Source organism: Pongo abelii, chromosome 2 (genome assembly GCF_028885655.2).
Source record: "Pongo abelii isolate AG06213 chromosome 2, NHGRI_mPonAbe1-v2.0_pri, whole genome shotgun sequence".
In the NCBI taxonomy this organism is placed as follows: domain Eukaryota; kingdom Metazoa; phylum Chordata; class Mammalia; order Primates; family Hominidae; genus Pongo; species Pongo abelii.
Window position 1 is genome coordinate 12,218,919 of NC_085928.1, and position 14,220 is coordinate 12,233,138.

The following is a 14,220-nucleotide window of genomic DNA, read 5'->3' on the forward strand; positions in this document are numbered from 1 at the left end:
GCATTAGGAGAAATACCTAATGTAGACGACAGGTCGATGGGTGCAGCAAATCACCATGGCACATGTATACCTATGTGATAAACCTGCACATTCTGCACATGTACCCTAGAACCTAAAGTATAATAATAATTTTTTTTAAAGTTCTTTCTTCTGCTGTCTGCCAAATATGTCTCCATCTGCCTAATTCTGCTGTGAGGGTCTCCGTTTAACCTCAGGACTCTGGTTATTTTCATGCCAAAAATCTACACCCAAAGTCTGTTTCCTCCTTACCAGAATGATGAACGAGATGATTAGAGAGGAATAGTAGACATTTTGGTTCATAATCCACCTTGATAATTTCATGGAAAGGCTTGGAAAATATGAAGCTGAAATATAGGCTAAGTGACCAGGGCCACGTTGTGATTTTTGTGGGCAGTAGGCACTTCTGCCTTCTTGGACCTTTTCCTCCATTAAGAAAATGAAAAACCATATTTTATGACTGTTTTGGAATAATGGCAAATACATGAATATAATATGTTAAAACATTTTGTGTACCCCTAACAGTATTTTGGTCCCTAGCTACTGTGTCTCCTGTGCCTAATGAATGAGTTGGCCCTGTTCGCGAGCAATGGGGAAAGAATGTATCTTAACTCCTTTTTCAGGGCCTAAAGATACCAAGGTGCCAATCTGTTCTGAATGATGGCTGAGTTGGGAGGTTATAATCATAAATAAGGCAAATTCCTGTTCTTCCTCTGAGAGGCTTTGGAGGGCTTTGGAGGGCTTTGGAGGGGTGGGCAGCTGTGGACCACAAAGCTTGGCCACCTCCCAGATATGGGCTGCTCATCTCTTCACCTTGTCCTAGAGTGACATCACCTTCTCCATATGTGACAGATAGTGTTACAGTCTCTACTCTGGGAGGTCCAGGGTGACTGTGCACAATCCATAGATGGGGAGCCTCAAGCATGGTGAGATGAGCCTGGGTAACTTGCTCTTCTGCCTTGATTCAGATTCTAATGCCTTGCTGCTTTCTTGGCAGCAGGAAGGAGACATCTTTAAAATATTTTTTTTCTGACTATAAAAGTGACACTGGTTTATTATGAAATTTTGAAAAATATAAGAAGTTGAGAGATTTTTAAAAAACAACAACTCCCTTGATCCTACCTCCCGGAGCCAACCACTGCCAACTGCTTCATGAGGCTGCATAAATGGGTGCACCATACCATGGGTGGGATAGGACTATTTGACCTCCCGGGAGCCAGCCCAGGGGTGCCTGTCATTGCTGCTATTTCTGCCTGATGTCTCCCTCAACTGTAAAATGGCTGGATTTTATAATATCCTCCCCTCAAATACTTACAAGCTACAATGTTAACTGGAAAAGGCAGATTGCAAAATGTTTATTCAGTATGATCTCAATTACCGAGAAACATGCATAAAAAATTGAGGAAGGTAATAGATAATTATGTCAACAGTGGTATTAGCTGTCCCTCAGCCATGGGAGCTCCTGTATGGGTGAGGAACAGCTTTCTGGGGGGATGGTTGCTTTCCAGCACCACACAACATCCCCCAGAAGGCAATTTTCTCATTTTCCTTTGAATAAAATTCCTCCTGTTTTCACTCCTTAGAAGAGGGCAAAAGGAACCATGATGCCTCCATGCCTGAACCTCAAGACCTTTGGAGGTTGTTGTCCTCTTTCATCTCCTCTTCCCTGTGCCCACCCGTGAAGCAGCAGCTTCTGCAGACTCTTATTTGTATCTGAGGCTGGCAGTGGGTTTTCCCAGCCATCCTCTGGGGAATATGAATCTATTCTCTACATAAAAGCAAAGATACAATTAAAGCTATGCATCAGAGAGCAATAAAGGGAACTAACAACTCCACATTACCATGGAGAGGATGCTATAGAACAAGGTCAGTTTCTGCTAGGAGACTCTTACTGTTGCCACAAATGCAGAAGAGCAGCTCCTGGTGCCTCTGCAGCCACTCAAGCCTGGCTTATCCAAGAGTGATGGGCATCTGCATACAAAATATTTTGTCTTCCTCAGCGGCTTGATCCAGTGTTTTACCATGTTTCCCTTAGCTCTTACCTACATCTTGCCTACTCAAGTCATCTTCCCATATCTGTTTTCCCTGATGAAGACAAGGCAGAGAACATTGGCCTGTGCATCCCCACAGGATAACCTTCCAAAGCTTGATGCTGGGTTTCTTCTAAAGTGTCTATATCAAACCCTGAATATTAGAATACTACCAGATTAAGGAACTTTGAGTCTAAATGGTATATTCAATAATTTAATTCAACAACTATTTGTTTGAGCATCTACTATGTGCTAAGCAGGAAATAAATAGTCAAGGGGAACACAGTCTGCACCAGAAGTCATCAGCATGTGCTACATCAGATGCTATGTTCAAAGATCCCACATCCTCTTTTGGTTTTTAAAGTGAGATTCGAAGTCAGATAAACTTGGGTCTAATTCATTTTTTGCCACTTACTTCTTCTGTTACCTAGGCTAAGCTACTCAACTTGCATGAGTCTCAGTTTTGTGTGGGGATAATACCTATTTCACAAGTTGTAGAATAAATAAAATTATTTAAGCAAAGCACAATTCCTAAAGTGGAAGTTACTCTGCAAATGTTGCTCCTTCCTTCAGGTTTTATAATGATTTGGTGATGGGGACATCAGAGATATTGAATGTCATATAAAATTGGTTTTTAATTTGAAAATGTAAATTGTTACATGTATTTTTACTTTGTGGATTAACTATAATTCCAAATTGGCTTCCCACAAACTCAGGTTGTGACTTATCATTTAATATGCCAGTATTCATTTGTTTATCCAACAAATATTTAAATATCTTTTATGGCACAGTCAATGTATGTGTGGGGAATAAAAGCTGCCTTTGATATAAGCTTAGTCCAGACATGATCAGGAAAGGACATCTGCCATGAAGAAAATCCTGTATGGAAGGCATTTTCAGGACAGTGGAAGATGGGTTCAGAGAAGCAGGGCTACCAGCAGAGACACTCCTCAAATGCTAGCAGGAAAAAACCCTAACAAATGCCTAACTGCAGAAGAATCCTGGGAGCCGGGACTTGCCTCTCATTCTTGAATTGCATTTATTCTGGGAACTAAGCAGAGTGCTGTGTCAATCTGCTATGAGGGAGGCAGAATTATAAATAGAATATGTGCTAGAAATAGAAAATGAAATGAAAGATGGCATTTTGGGGCTTTCACAGCTTCCCCCAGCCCCCCGCCCTCCTTCAGCAGAGGGAGAAAAGTCATCCAGTTTTGGTGAAGGCAAAAAATTCAGAAGCCATCATTCCAAGAGCAGTGGAAGGGAGGGAGGAAGTAGAAAGTATGAAAGTGATGAAAAGTATAGAAGTGGGAAGAGTTGAGTGAGATGTGAATAGAGGGGTGGGAGGGTAAGCTGGCCTCCTGGGCAGATGAGAGGAAACCAAAGAGAAAAGCCCAGGGTTAGGACACAGAATGAAGATTTACCCAGCTGGAGAGAAACTTGAAATAGCAAGATAGTAATAACACATGGCCAGACAGGGATTGGGTTGGAAAAGAATTAAAAACTTAAACCCGGCTGGGCGCAGTGGCTCATGCCTGTAATCCCAGCACTTTGGGAGGCCGAGGCGGGTGGATCACAAGGTCAGGAGATCGAGACCATTCTGGATAACACAGTAAAACCCCGTCTCTACTAAAAATGCAAAAAAAAAGTAGCCGGGCGTGGTGGCAGGCACCTGTAGTCCCAGCTACTCAGGAGGCTGAGGCAGGAGAATGGCATGAACCCGGGAGGCGGAGATTGCAGTGAGCCGAGATGGCGCCACTGCACTCCAGCCTGGGCAACAGAGCGAGACTCCGTCTCAAAAATAATAATAATAAATAAAATAAAAAATAAAAATAAAAAAAAGCTTAAACCCTAAAAATGGAATTAGGTGGGAAGGCTAATATGACTGTGAGATAAAAGACCCAGGCATGATCAGTAGCATTCCCAGGTAGCTCCATTTATCCTTTTCCCCAAAGCAGACCTTGACCTTCACCTTTCAAGGTGAAACTTGACCTTCACCTTTCAAGGCGAATATCTTCAAAGGTATTTTTGAATCCATAATGAGGTGTCATTTCATCAGGTATGGGGAAGGGTGTTCTAGCTGTGGTTGAGGAAGGCTTAGTGGGAAAAAGTCTTGAAGTTGGAGGTGGGTTCTGGTCCCAGCATTGCCATCAACTAGATATGTGACCTCAAACAAGTCACCTGACTGGCCTCTGTGAGCTGGGTTTGGATATCATCTCTACCATGAACTGCCTGTTTAATCTTGGTCTATTTACTTCCTTTATCTGTAGGCTTTCACAGCTTTCTTCCCTTCAGCAGAGGGAGAAAAACCATCCATCCAGTTTTGGTGGAGGCAAGAAATTCAGCAGCCATCATTCCAAGCTAAGTGAAAGGGAAGGAGGAAATAAAAAGTATGAAAGTGGTAAAAAGTATAGAGGTGGGAGTGCGATGTAAACAGAAGGGTGGGAGAGTAAGCTGGCTTCCTGGGCCTTCATAGCTAGTCTTCATTTTTTTTCAAATCCGCAAAATGATGGGTATTAGACTCTATGTCTTAAAAGCTGCTGCCTGATGTAAAGTTCTACACTTTAATACTTGAATGAATACTTAGGGTGAGAGAGAATAGTGACCCCCTAACTTAATTTGTTCTACAATAGGAAACAGCTGCCATGGAGGTCATTCAGCTGAGATGCTGGATGAATTGACAGCTTTAAGTCTTGCTATAGTCAGAATATGTCTCCTCTCCACCTGGCAGAGATCCATGCCTCCCACCATTGCTCTATTGCAGGGGTGCCAACTTTGGATCTGTGCTGCTTGAGTGGGGGAGCTCCCACAGTGTTTGTTCATACAAGAGGGTTTTTAGCAGCTACCCACACAGAATAATTTGGGAAGAAGGCCTATAGATGCCATAAAATGGAGGTTCCTCAAGGAATCCTCAGGGGAAATGTTACAACAGCCGAGGAGATGAGATGCACCTAGTTATTTTGTAAGTAGAAGGTGTGGAACTGCAGGTATGGTTCTGCTTTGTTGCCCCAAAGTGATCAAAGTTTTGCAGCCCAAATAAGGATTTGGGGAAGTCACAGCTCAGAGAACACCCAAGCACATCAATGTTCAAAAGTGTAGTATGAAGTGGTACTGCCCAAACTCATTAATCAGGAACAGCCACGTGGTATATATAGGAACTTGCATTCTTTTACCTTACAAAGTACATTATCAATTCACCTTGATGCAATAATGTGTCCTCCCATTTGTCCTTGAGCTTTATTAAGATAGTTTCTTTGGCCAGAATCCCTTTGAGGTCGCTATAAAGAGAACCCAACTTACCTATGGAGATTCTATTGCTTCTGCTCCGTCTTCTGCTCATCTATTTCTCAGCCCTGATGGAACTAGTATGCAAAACACTAGTAGGGAGATAATGTTGAATCTTGTCAGCCTTTATGACTTGATCTAGTAAGGTATGCCTCAAATAGCTCAGGTAATCTGTCCCAATATAGTCCTGATTTTGCCCAATCAAATACACTTCTGACAATAGATATGAATTCAGACACTGGGCCACTGGGTCACACTGTCTGGTGGGCATCAGTCTTGGAGGTTAGAGTCCTGGCCGGGGAAACAGGAGACTCACTATCCTATCAAGGATTGTATACAGCACACCCATATCTGGGGATAAATGTGGGTCTTGGTCAGAAACCATCCTTCTGGGAAACCGAGGGCATTCCTAGTAGACGAAGTATCCTCTCTGCTGGGGGTATTTTGTCACAGTGACAAAGTGTGGTGTTTTGCAAAGCTGATTGACTACCGTCACCTCTTAGAAGGAGGTAAACCCATCATAAAGATTGATTGATGGCAAGGTCAGAGTGACTATGGCTTACAATTGGAACTCTGTTTGAGTTAAGTTCTTGCTCCCTAACTCAAACAGAAGTGCAGCCCTGGACGGTAGGATTAGCATCATCTGGAAGTTTGTGAAAAAGCAGACTCAGGCCTCATGCCAATCCTACTGGATCAAAACTCCGTTTGACAAGATTTATATGCCCATTAAAGTTTAAGAGGCCCTGGGTTAGGGTGCTCCTTTTAAAAAGAACATAAGTATCTATTCTAGAGGCCAGTCATTTACATTTTAATGAGATAGCTTAATCAGAATACTTCTCATTTATCCTTTAGCTGAAATATGCCGGAATGGGAATTTTTGTTGCAAGGGGGGGATCACCAAACCCCCAACTCCTGACCGCTACTGTAACTTCAGCTCTTACCATGGGGATCTAGCACATAGTAGCATCAACATATCTTTTGTCATTTGGCTGAATAACTCATTCACAATGAGAAAGAATATGTGGTTTTGTGTTTTTCAGTATTTGACATATGCTTAGGTGTGGTGGGCAGAATAACAGACTGCAAATGTCCATGTCCTAATCCCTAGAACCTGTGAATATGTTACCTTACACGGCAAAGGGGAGTGGAGGTTGCAGATAAAATTAAGGTGGCTAAGCAGCTGATTTTAAGATAGAGTGTTCTGGGTGATCCAGGTGGGCCCCATATAATCACAAGTGTCCTGAAAAGTGAAAGAGGGAGGCAGAAAAGAAGATCAGAGTCAGAGAAGGAGATGTGAGACGGACTAGCGCTGCCCCTGCTGGCTTTGAAGACAGAGGAGGAGGGCCATGAGTTGAGAAATGTGGGTGATTTCTAGAAGCTGGAACAGGCAAGGAAAGTCTCCTAGAGCCCTCAGAAAAGAACGCAGTGCTACCAACACTTTGATTTTTGCCCAATAAGACATGTGGTAGACTTCTTACCTACAGAACTGTAGGACAATAAATTTATGTTGTTTTAAGCTATTAAGTGTATAGTAATTTGTTATGGCAACAATAGAAAACCTGCAAAACAGGAAACAGTTCCTTTGTTTGAATATGAAAAACAGACAAAATGCTAGAATTATGTCTATTTTTTTCTTTTTTATGTCTTTTGGAATTCACATGCACATGTTTGAGGTAATCCTGCTTCTCAGTTCGTGGAATATTATCATTTATTCATAGAATAACCAACCTTTTTGTGAAAACATTTTTTTAAGGTTTATTGTTTTTTTCCCTTCATCTATCATTCCTAATCCCACTGCCCTCCTCACACAGGCATCCACTCTAATACATTTAATATAGTTCTTCCAATCCATCCAGCAGGTGTTTATTTAGATATATGAGTGTCCTTACAAAAATACACAAGGCTGCTTTATTTGTGTATTTGATACATAAATGGAATTGTGCTATAAACCCCATTCTGTTTTTTGCTTTTTTATTCTTAACTCCATTTTTGAGATCAATCCAGGTTTCTAAATGAAAATATAATTCATTATCCTATTGTATACACAAACTATATTTTACCTGTACATTCCTTAGAGATGGACACCTAGGTTGCCTCCAGCAGAGTGATGGTGAAGCTTGTTAGGAACATCTTGTGTTCCCTGGGAAGAATTTCCCCAGGTGTATACCCAGGAGTGGGCTTGGTGGACAGTTGTCCTTCAGAACGGCTGCATCTGCAGTGGGTGAGGGCTCTCTTTCCCCACCTTTTTGCCAATGCTTGGTAGTATCTGACTTGAAAAGTGATATGCAATGGGCAACAACTAGCTGTGAAAGGAAGTGCTATATAGATGACTTAGTGGAAACCATGCTGTAAATGCAGAATGAGCAGGGAAACGTTAAAAAATAATTCTTGGAGGAAGAGCGTCTTACCAGCAGGACAGATGTGGCTGGGAAGAGGAAAGCCCTCCAGGCAAGAAGGCTGTGTGTGTGGCTCACCATTGAGTGGTCTTTATCACCAGTAAGATCACCCTTCTTCTGACTACAGCTATCTGGAACTCAGTCTAGTCTATTTCCAGCCTGAGCTTTTTGCTAACCTTCCCTGGACACGTGAGGGACTCTCTTGACTCAGCTTCCAACTCATTCTCTGCTTTAACTTCCTCTTTGCCACTTTACAAATTTGTGTGATTTAATGACTTTTGACAGACACATGCCCCTGAGAAAGCACCATTATTAAGACATGAAACATTTCCATCATTCCAAAAAGTTCCCTTGTATATGTTTGCAGTCCATCCTGCCTCCTGCTCTTAGCATCATAGAACTACTGATTTGCTTTCTGTCACTTCAGGGAAGTTCACATTTTCCAGAATTTTATATAAATAGAATTGTTTAATATGTACTCTTTTGTGTCTGGCTTTTTTCCACTCAGCATAATTATTTTGAGATTTATTCATTTTATTGACATATCAATAATTTATTTGTTTTTACTGCTGAATAGTATTCCATTGTATGAATATATGGCATTTTGTTTCTCTTGTTGAGGGACACTTGTTTTGGGCTATTATTATTAAAGCTTCTATGGACATTCATGTATAAGCTTTGGTGTGGACATATGTTTTAATTTCCTTGGATACTTAGGAGTCCAATGGCTGGGTCATATGACAGGTGTATGTTTAATATTTTAAGAAACTGCTGGCTGGGTGCGGTGGCTCATGCTTGTAATCCCAGCACTTTGGGAGGCTGAGACAGGTGGATCACCTGAGGTCAGGAGTTCAAGACCACCCTGGCCAACATGGTGAAACCCCATTTCTACTAAAAATATAAAAATTAGCTCAGTGTGGTGGTGTGCGCCTGTAATCCCAGCTACTTGGGAGGTTGAGGCAGGAGAATTGCTTGAACCCGGGAGGTGGAGGTTGCAGTGAGCCGAGATCGCATCACTGCACTCCAGCCTGGGTGACAAGAGCAAAAAGTCTGTCAAAAAGAAAGAAAGAAAGAAGAAAGAAAGAAGGAAAGAAGGAAAGAAGGAAGGAAAGAAAGAAAGAAAGAAAGAAGAAAGAAAGAAAGAAAGAAAGAAAGAAAGAAAGACTGCCATACTCTTTTTCAAAGTGGTTGTACCATTTTACATTCTGAACAGCATTATAGGAGAATTCCAGTTGTTTCCACATTCTTGTCAAGGGTTGGTAGGGTCAGTCTTTTAAATTTCTTGCCATTTTAGTGACTGTGTGTTTGTATTTCATTGTGGTTTATTTGCATGATGACTAATGCTCAACACCAACTAATCATGTTGAGTATTTTTAATGTGCTTATTTGCCATTCATATATCTTCTTTGGTGAAGTGTCTCTTCAAATATTTTGCCCATTTAAAAACTGTATTGATTCTTGTTATTGAATTGTAAGAATTCTTTCTATCCGGATATATATCCTTTGCCAGATATGTGTATTACAAATATTTTCTCCTACCCTTCCACCTCAGCCTCCCAAGTAGCTGGGAATGCAGGTGTGCACCACCACTCCAGGGATTTTTTTTGTTGCTGTTGTTGTTGTTGTTGTTGTTTTTCTGTAGAGACAGGGTCTTGCCATGCTGCCGAGGCTGCTCTCAAACTCCTGGGATCAAGAAATCCTCCTGCCTCGGCCTCCCAAAGTGCTGACATTACAAGCATGAGCCACTGTGCCTGGCTAACTTTTCATCTTTTAAAGTAGTGTCTTGCAAAGAACAACATTTTAACATTTTAATGAAGTCCAATTTATCAACTTTTTGATTCATTGTCCATGCTTTTTGCATAGTAAGAAATCTTTGCCTACCTCAAAATTGCAAAGCTTTTCTTCTATGTTTTCCTCTAGAAATAGTTTTAGATTTTTACATCACTTGTGCTTATTCTTAACTTCCTCATTTGATCTCTTGGATCCTTGGGTTCATGGAGCTATTCTGGAAGGGTTACTAGTATCTCTTTTTGCTTGTAATGGGAACAAACCTTAGGACCTAACTGGAGTCCTTTGATTACATCATCAGCCGTTTGGGCTTGCAATCACATAAACATACTGAAGAAAATTCCAGTAGGAGAGTGTTCTCGCCTACTTAGGTACTGTAATAGAGAATAAGACTAGTTATCCTTTTGGGAGCCTAAATTGGATTTATATCCCTCTGAAGAAAAGTAGGTGGGGTGCCAGGAGCTGATTTGGCTAAAAGAAGAGGGAAGGTGTTCTTGCTGAAATGCCTGGGGAGAACAGGGGGGTCAGGAGGCAACAAGGTGTCTGTCCTGGATATTTATGATGAGCCAAATTCTAGCAAGTCAAGCAGAAACTGAAGGATGTGATTTCATAACCGATGTTGTGAAACAGAAGAGCACAAAGGTGCTGCATTGGCACCTGGAGGGAAAGTGTCCTAAGGGGGAAAAAGAAGACACTTTTCCCCACTTCATGTAGACTCAGCATGGTTTTAGCCAGAAAACACTCTGGGAAGCCTAGGGCCACTTTGGCACCATAAGAGTTCGCCCCTCTGGTTGCTCCAAGAACACAAATATTAATGTAGCACAGATATTAATATTAATATTAATTAGCACAGATATAAATGTCACAGAAAGAAAAAGAGGTGAAAAAGAGGAGAAAAAAAGAAAAAGAAAAAAAAAAGAGGTGAAAAAAAGAGACAGGTTCTTTCGTGCATGAGAGACTCCCTTTGGGATCTCTCAGAAATGTGGAAGCAGAGGCTATAGCACAAGCCTGGGTTATTGCTAGTAGCAAGACAGAAAATGAGGCTTGGGTAAGCTGTAGTTATAATCACAATAGAAATGACTGGCCCAGGAGAGTGCTACAGATTACATAACAGCCACTAAGTACAAAGACAGGCAGAAGGGGTAGGCAAGACATGTTCTCTGGCTGTTGCAGCCACCAAAAAGCCAGGGTACAAAGGCAGGGAGTTATCTGAACTGCCTTCCGGGGGGGTCATGCATTTAAGATCTGACTCATTGATTCTTTTCCTTAATTTTGCTCTGTACGTTTCTCTAAGAGGGCTAACCAGTGTCGAGGTTTGATAGTATCTGAAATGGTATTCTGGTGCCAAAGTATCATCTCACAAATTATTTAGAAATTGCAAAAGAGAAAATGTAATTTATAATCCAGATATCTGGCAGTTAACCACATGATCAAATTTAGCATCAGTGACAGTAAGACAACTAGATATTATATACCTCTTGCTAATATATTATGAAGTACACAACATCAACTATGAAGTTTTTTTTTTTTTTTTTGAGATAGGGTTTTGCTCTGTCACCCAGTTTAGAGGGCAGCGATGCAAAGCTCACTGCAGCTTTGACCTCCCAGTCTCAAGTGATCCTCCCACCTCAGCCTCCCTAGTAGCTGGGACTACAGATGTGTGCCTCCATACCTGGCTAATTTTATATATATTTTTTGTAAAGATGTTGTTTCACCATGTTGCACAGGCCAGTCTCAAACTCCTGTGGGAGTTCTGCCTGAAAGTGCTGGGATTATAGGCGTGAGCCACTGTGTCCAAACTATGAATTATTCTTGCCAAAATGGATTAACCTAAATCTAATCAAGCTTCTAGGCCAGAAGTGTCCAATAGCAATATAATGTCAGCTACAGCTACATGTAATTTCAAATTTTCTGGTTGCCACCAAAAGCACAAAGAGAAAAAATAGATAAATTGTACTACATATAGATTAAATACTTCTGTGCATCAAAGGACACAATCGACACAGAGAAAAGGCAAACCACTGAAGGGGAGAAAATATTTGCAAATTGAGATTCATAATATGCGAAGAATCCTTACAACTCAACAACTACAAAATAATTAACAGATTGAAAAATATGGAAAGGACTTGAATAGACATTTCTCCAAAGAAGATGTGCAACTGGTCAATAAACACACGAAAAGACTAATTATGAGGGAAATGCAAATTAAAACCACAATGAGATAAAACACATTAAGTTGGCTATTATTAAAAAAAAAAAAAAAGAAAGTGCCAGGCACAATGATGCTGTAGTCCCAGCTACTCAAGAGGCTGAGGTGGGAGAATTTCTTGAGACCAGGAGTTAGAGGCTGCAGTGCGCTAAGTGTGAATAGCCACTGCACTCCAACATGTGCAACACAGCAAGACCCCATCCCTAAAATGAAATAAGATAAAAATAAAGGCAACAAAAAATAACAAGTATTGGTAAGGATGTGGAGAAATTGGAACCCTTGTGCATTGCTGGTGGGTGTGTAAAAAGGTATGGCTGCTGTGAAAAATGGGATGGCTATTCCTCAAAAAATTAACCACAGAATTACTATATGATCCAGCAACCCCACTTCTGCATATACATCCAAAAGAAGTAAAATCAAGGACTCAAACAGATATTTGTACCCCCCGTTCATAGCAGCATTATTTACAATAGCCAAAAAGTAGAAGCAATAAAAGTGTTCATCAATGTATGAATGGATAAACAAAATGTGGCATACACACATAGTGGGATATCATTCAGCTTTAAAAAGGGAGGAAATTCTAACACATGCCACAACATGGATAAACCTAGAAGACATTGTGCTAAGTGAAATAAGTCAGTCACAAAAGCACAAATATGTTGTGATTCTATTTACATGAAGTACCAGAGTTGTCAAATGTATAGAGACAGAAAGTAGAATGGTTGTTGCCAAGGGCTGAGGGGTTAGTATTTTACTGGATGCAGTTTCAGCGGGGTAGATAAAAAAGTTCTGGAGGTAGATGGTGGTGATGATTACACAACAATGTGAGTGGACTTAATGCCACTGAAGAGTACATTTAAAAATGGTTAAAATGGTACATTTTATGTTATGTGTATTTTGGCACAATGAAAACAGCTATAAAAGACATTCTTGAAACAACTGGGGATATCTGATATTCTGGAATTATTATTACTTTTCTTAGGTGTAATAAAAGTATTGCGGATATATACATTATATAAACACAGGATAATGTCCTTATTCTTAGGAGATGCCTTCTGAACTATTTGGGGATAAAGTGCTCTGTAATATCTGCTCTGTGAAGACAGACCTTAGGGAGGCTTTTCCTGTTTATTATACCTCAGGCACCATACTTGGGTACCATACTCATCACATGACCCGGCAATTGCCTGGGCTTTGCAGGCTCCAGATGGTCTTCCCACATGTTAACCCTCACAGCAACCCCAAAGATAGGTCTTACAGATCCCTATTTAGTAGGTAAGGAAACGAAAGTTCCAATGTTTCCCCAGGATCACTTGGTGGTACATCCCTGCAGGCCAACTGGAACTTGAAGCAAGCGACACAAGCTGGAGACTCTTATTTTCTCTACAGGACTGAAGTTTCAGTAAAGACTCAGTTAGCACAGTGGATTTTTCCAAGACTTTGGGGTTTGAAAGGTCACTGGGACAGGCTAGAAAAGAGGAAGCAGAAAACATATCAATTCTTAAGAGTGTGATATGTGAGATTCTTCCAAATGCTCTGTGATCTGGGTCTATTGCCCCACAGAAGGTAGATGGCATCTTGGATAAGATCAGGTCTTCTAAAGCAGACTTGGGGTTGGAATTTTTGCTCCATCATTTACCAGCCATGCTACTCGGGGTAAATTACTTAAACAGTCTGAACCTTAGCTTCCTCATCTGTAAAATAGAAATAATAATAATATTTCTCACGGGGCCGCTGTGAGGATAAAATTAGATAATGTACCCAAAGCTCTTCACACAGAAAAGCCTTCCCCTGCTGGATCTCTCATGTACCCCCTGGATTTTCTAGGAGAGTGTGGCTTCTCCAATACCTTCTCAAACAGCTGTTGAGAATCACTGCTTGTAATGAGAAATATTACGAATGTGGAGCCAGAAAAAGTCTGACAGCCTTTGCAGCAGGGGGATGAGGAGGAGGTGGTTGTGTGTGTCCTCAGCTCAGTGGTAGCTGCTGGGCATGTGGTAGGAATGAGAAAGTAAAAGTAGCTATTATTATTAGTATAGTATCTATAACTTTTATTTTTTGGCATAAATTAACAATTTAACAAAAACCAGACATCATTTTTGTTGGTGCTTTACCAGAAACATTGCTGTTTTCTAATGACTTCTGGTAGTATTTAGTTATTATTTTTTCTTTTTGGTTTTATTTTGTGTAAAAGGACTAAGTGAGACGGGTCTTTGCAATTTTTTTCTTTCCTACTGACTAGCTAGTCAATGCTCCTTTGGACTCCAGCCCACCCCCCTGAAAAAAAGGAAAAAGAACAAATTGAGAACTTATGAAACCACAACCCAGAAACCTGAATGTTTTTCATTTTAACTTTTCTTGGAAAATTTTGATGAAAAGCCTGTGCTGTGGTTTTAAATGGCATTGGGATGCCCATCTCCTGTCCTTACCCCTAAGCTTCTGAACGTGATTTATATTTCCCTATTTTAAGCTAGTGCAGATTTATGAGACTTTGAAC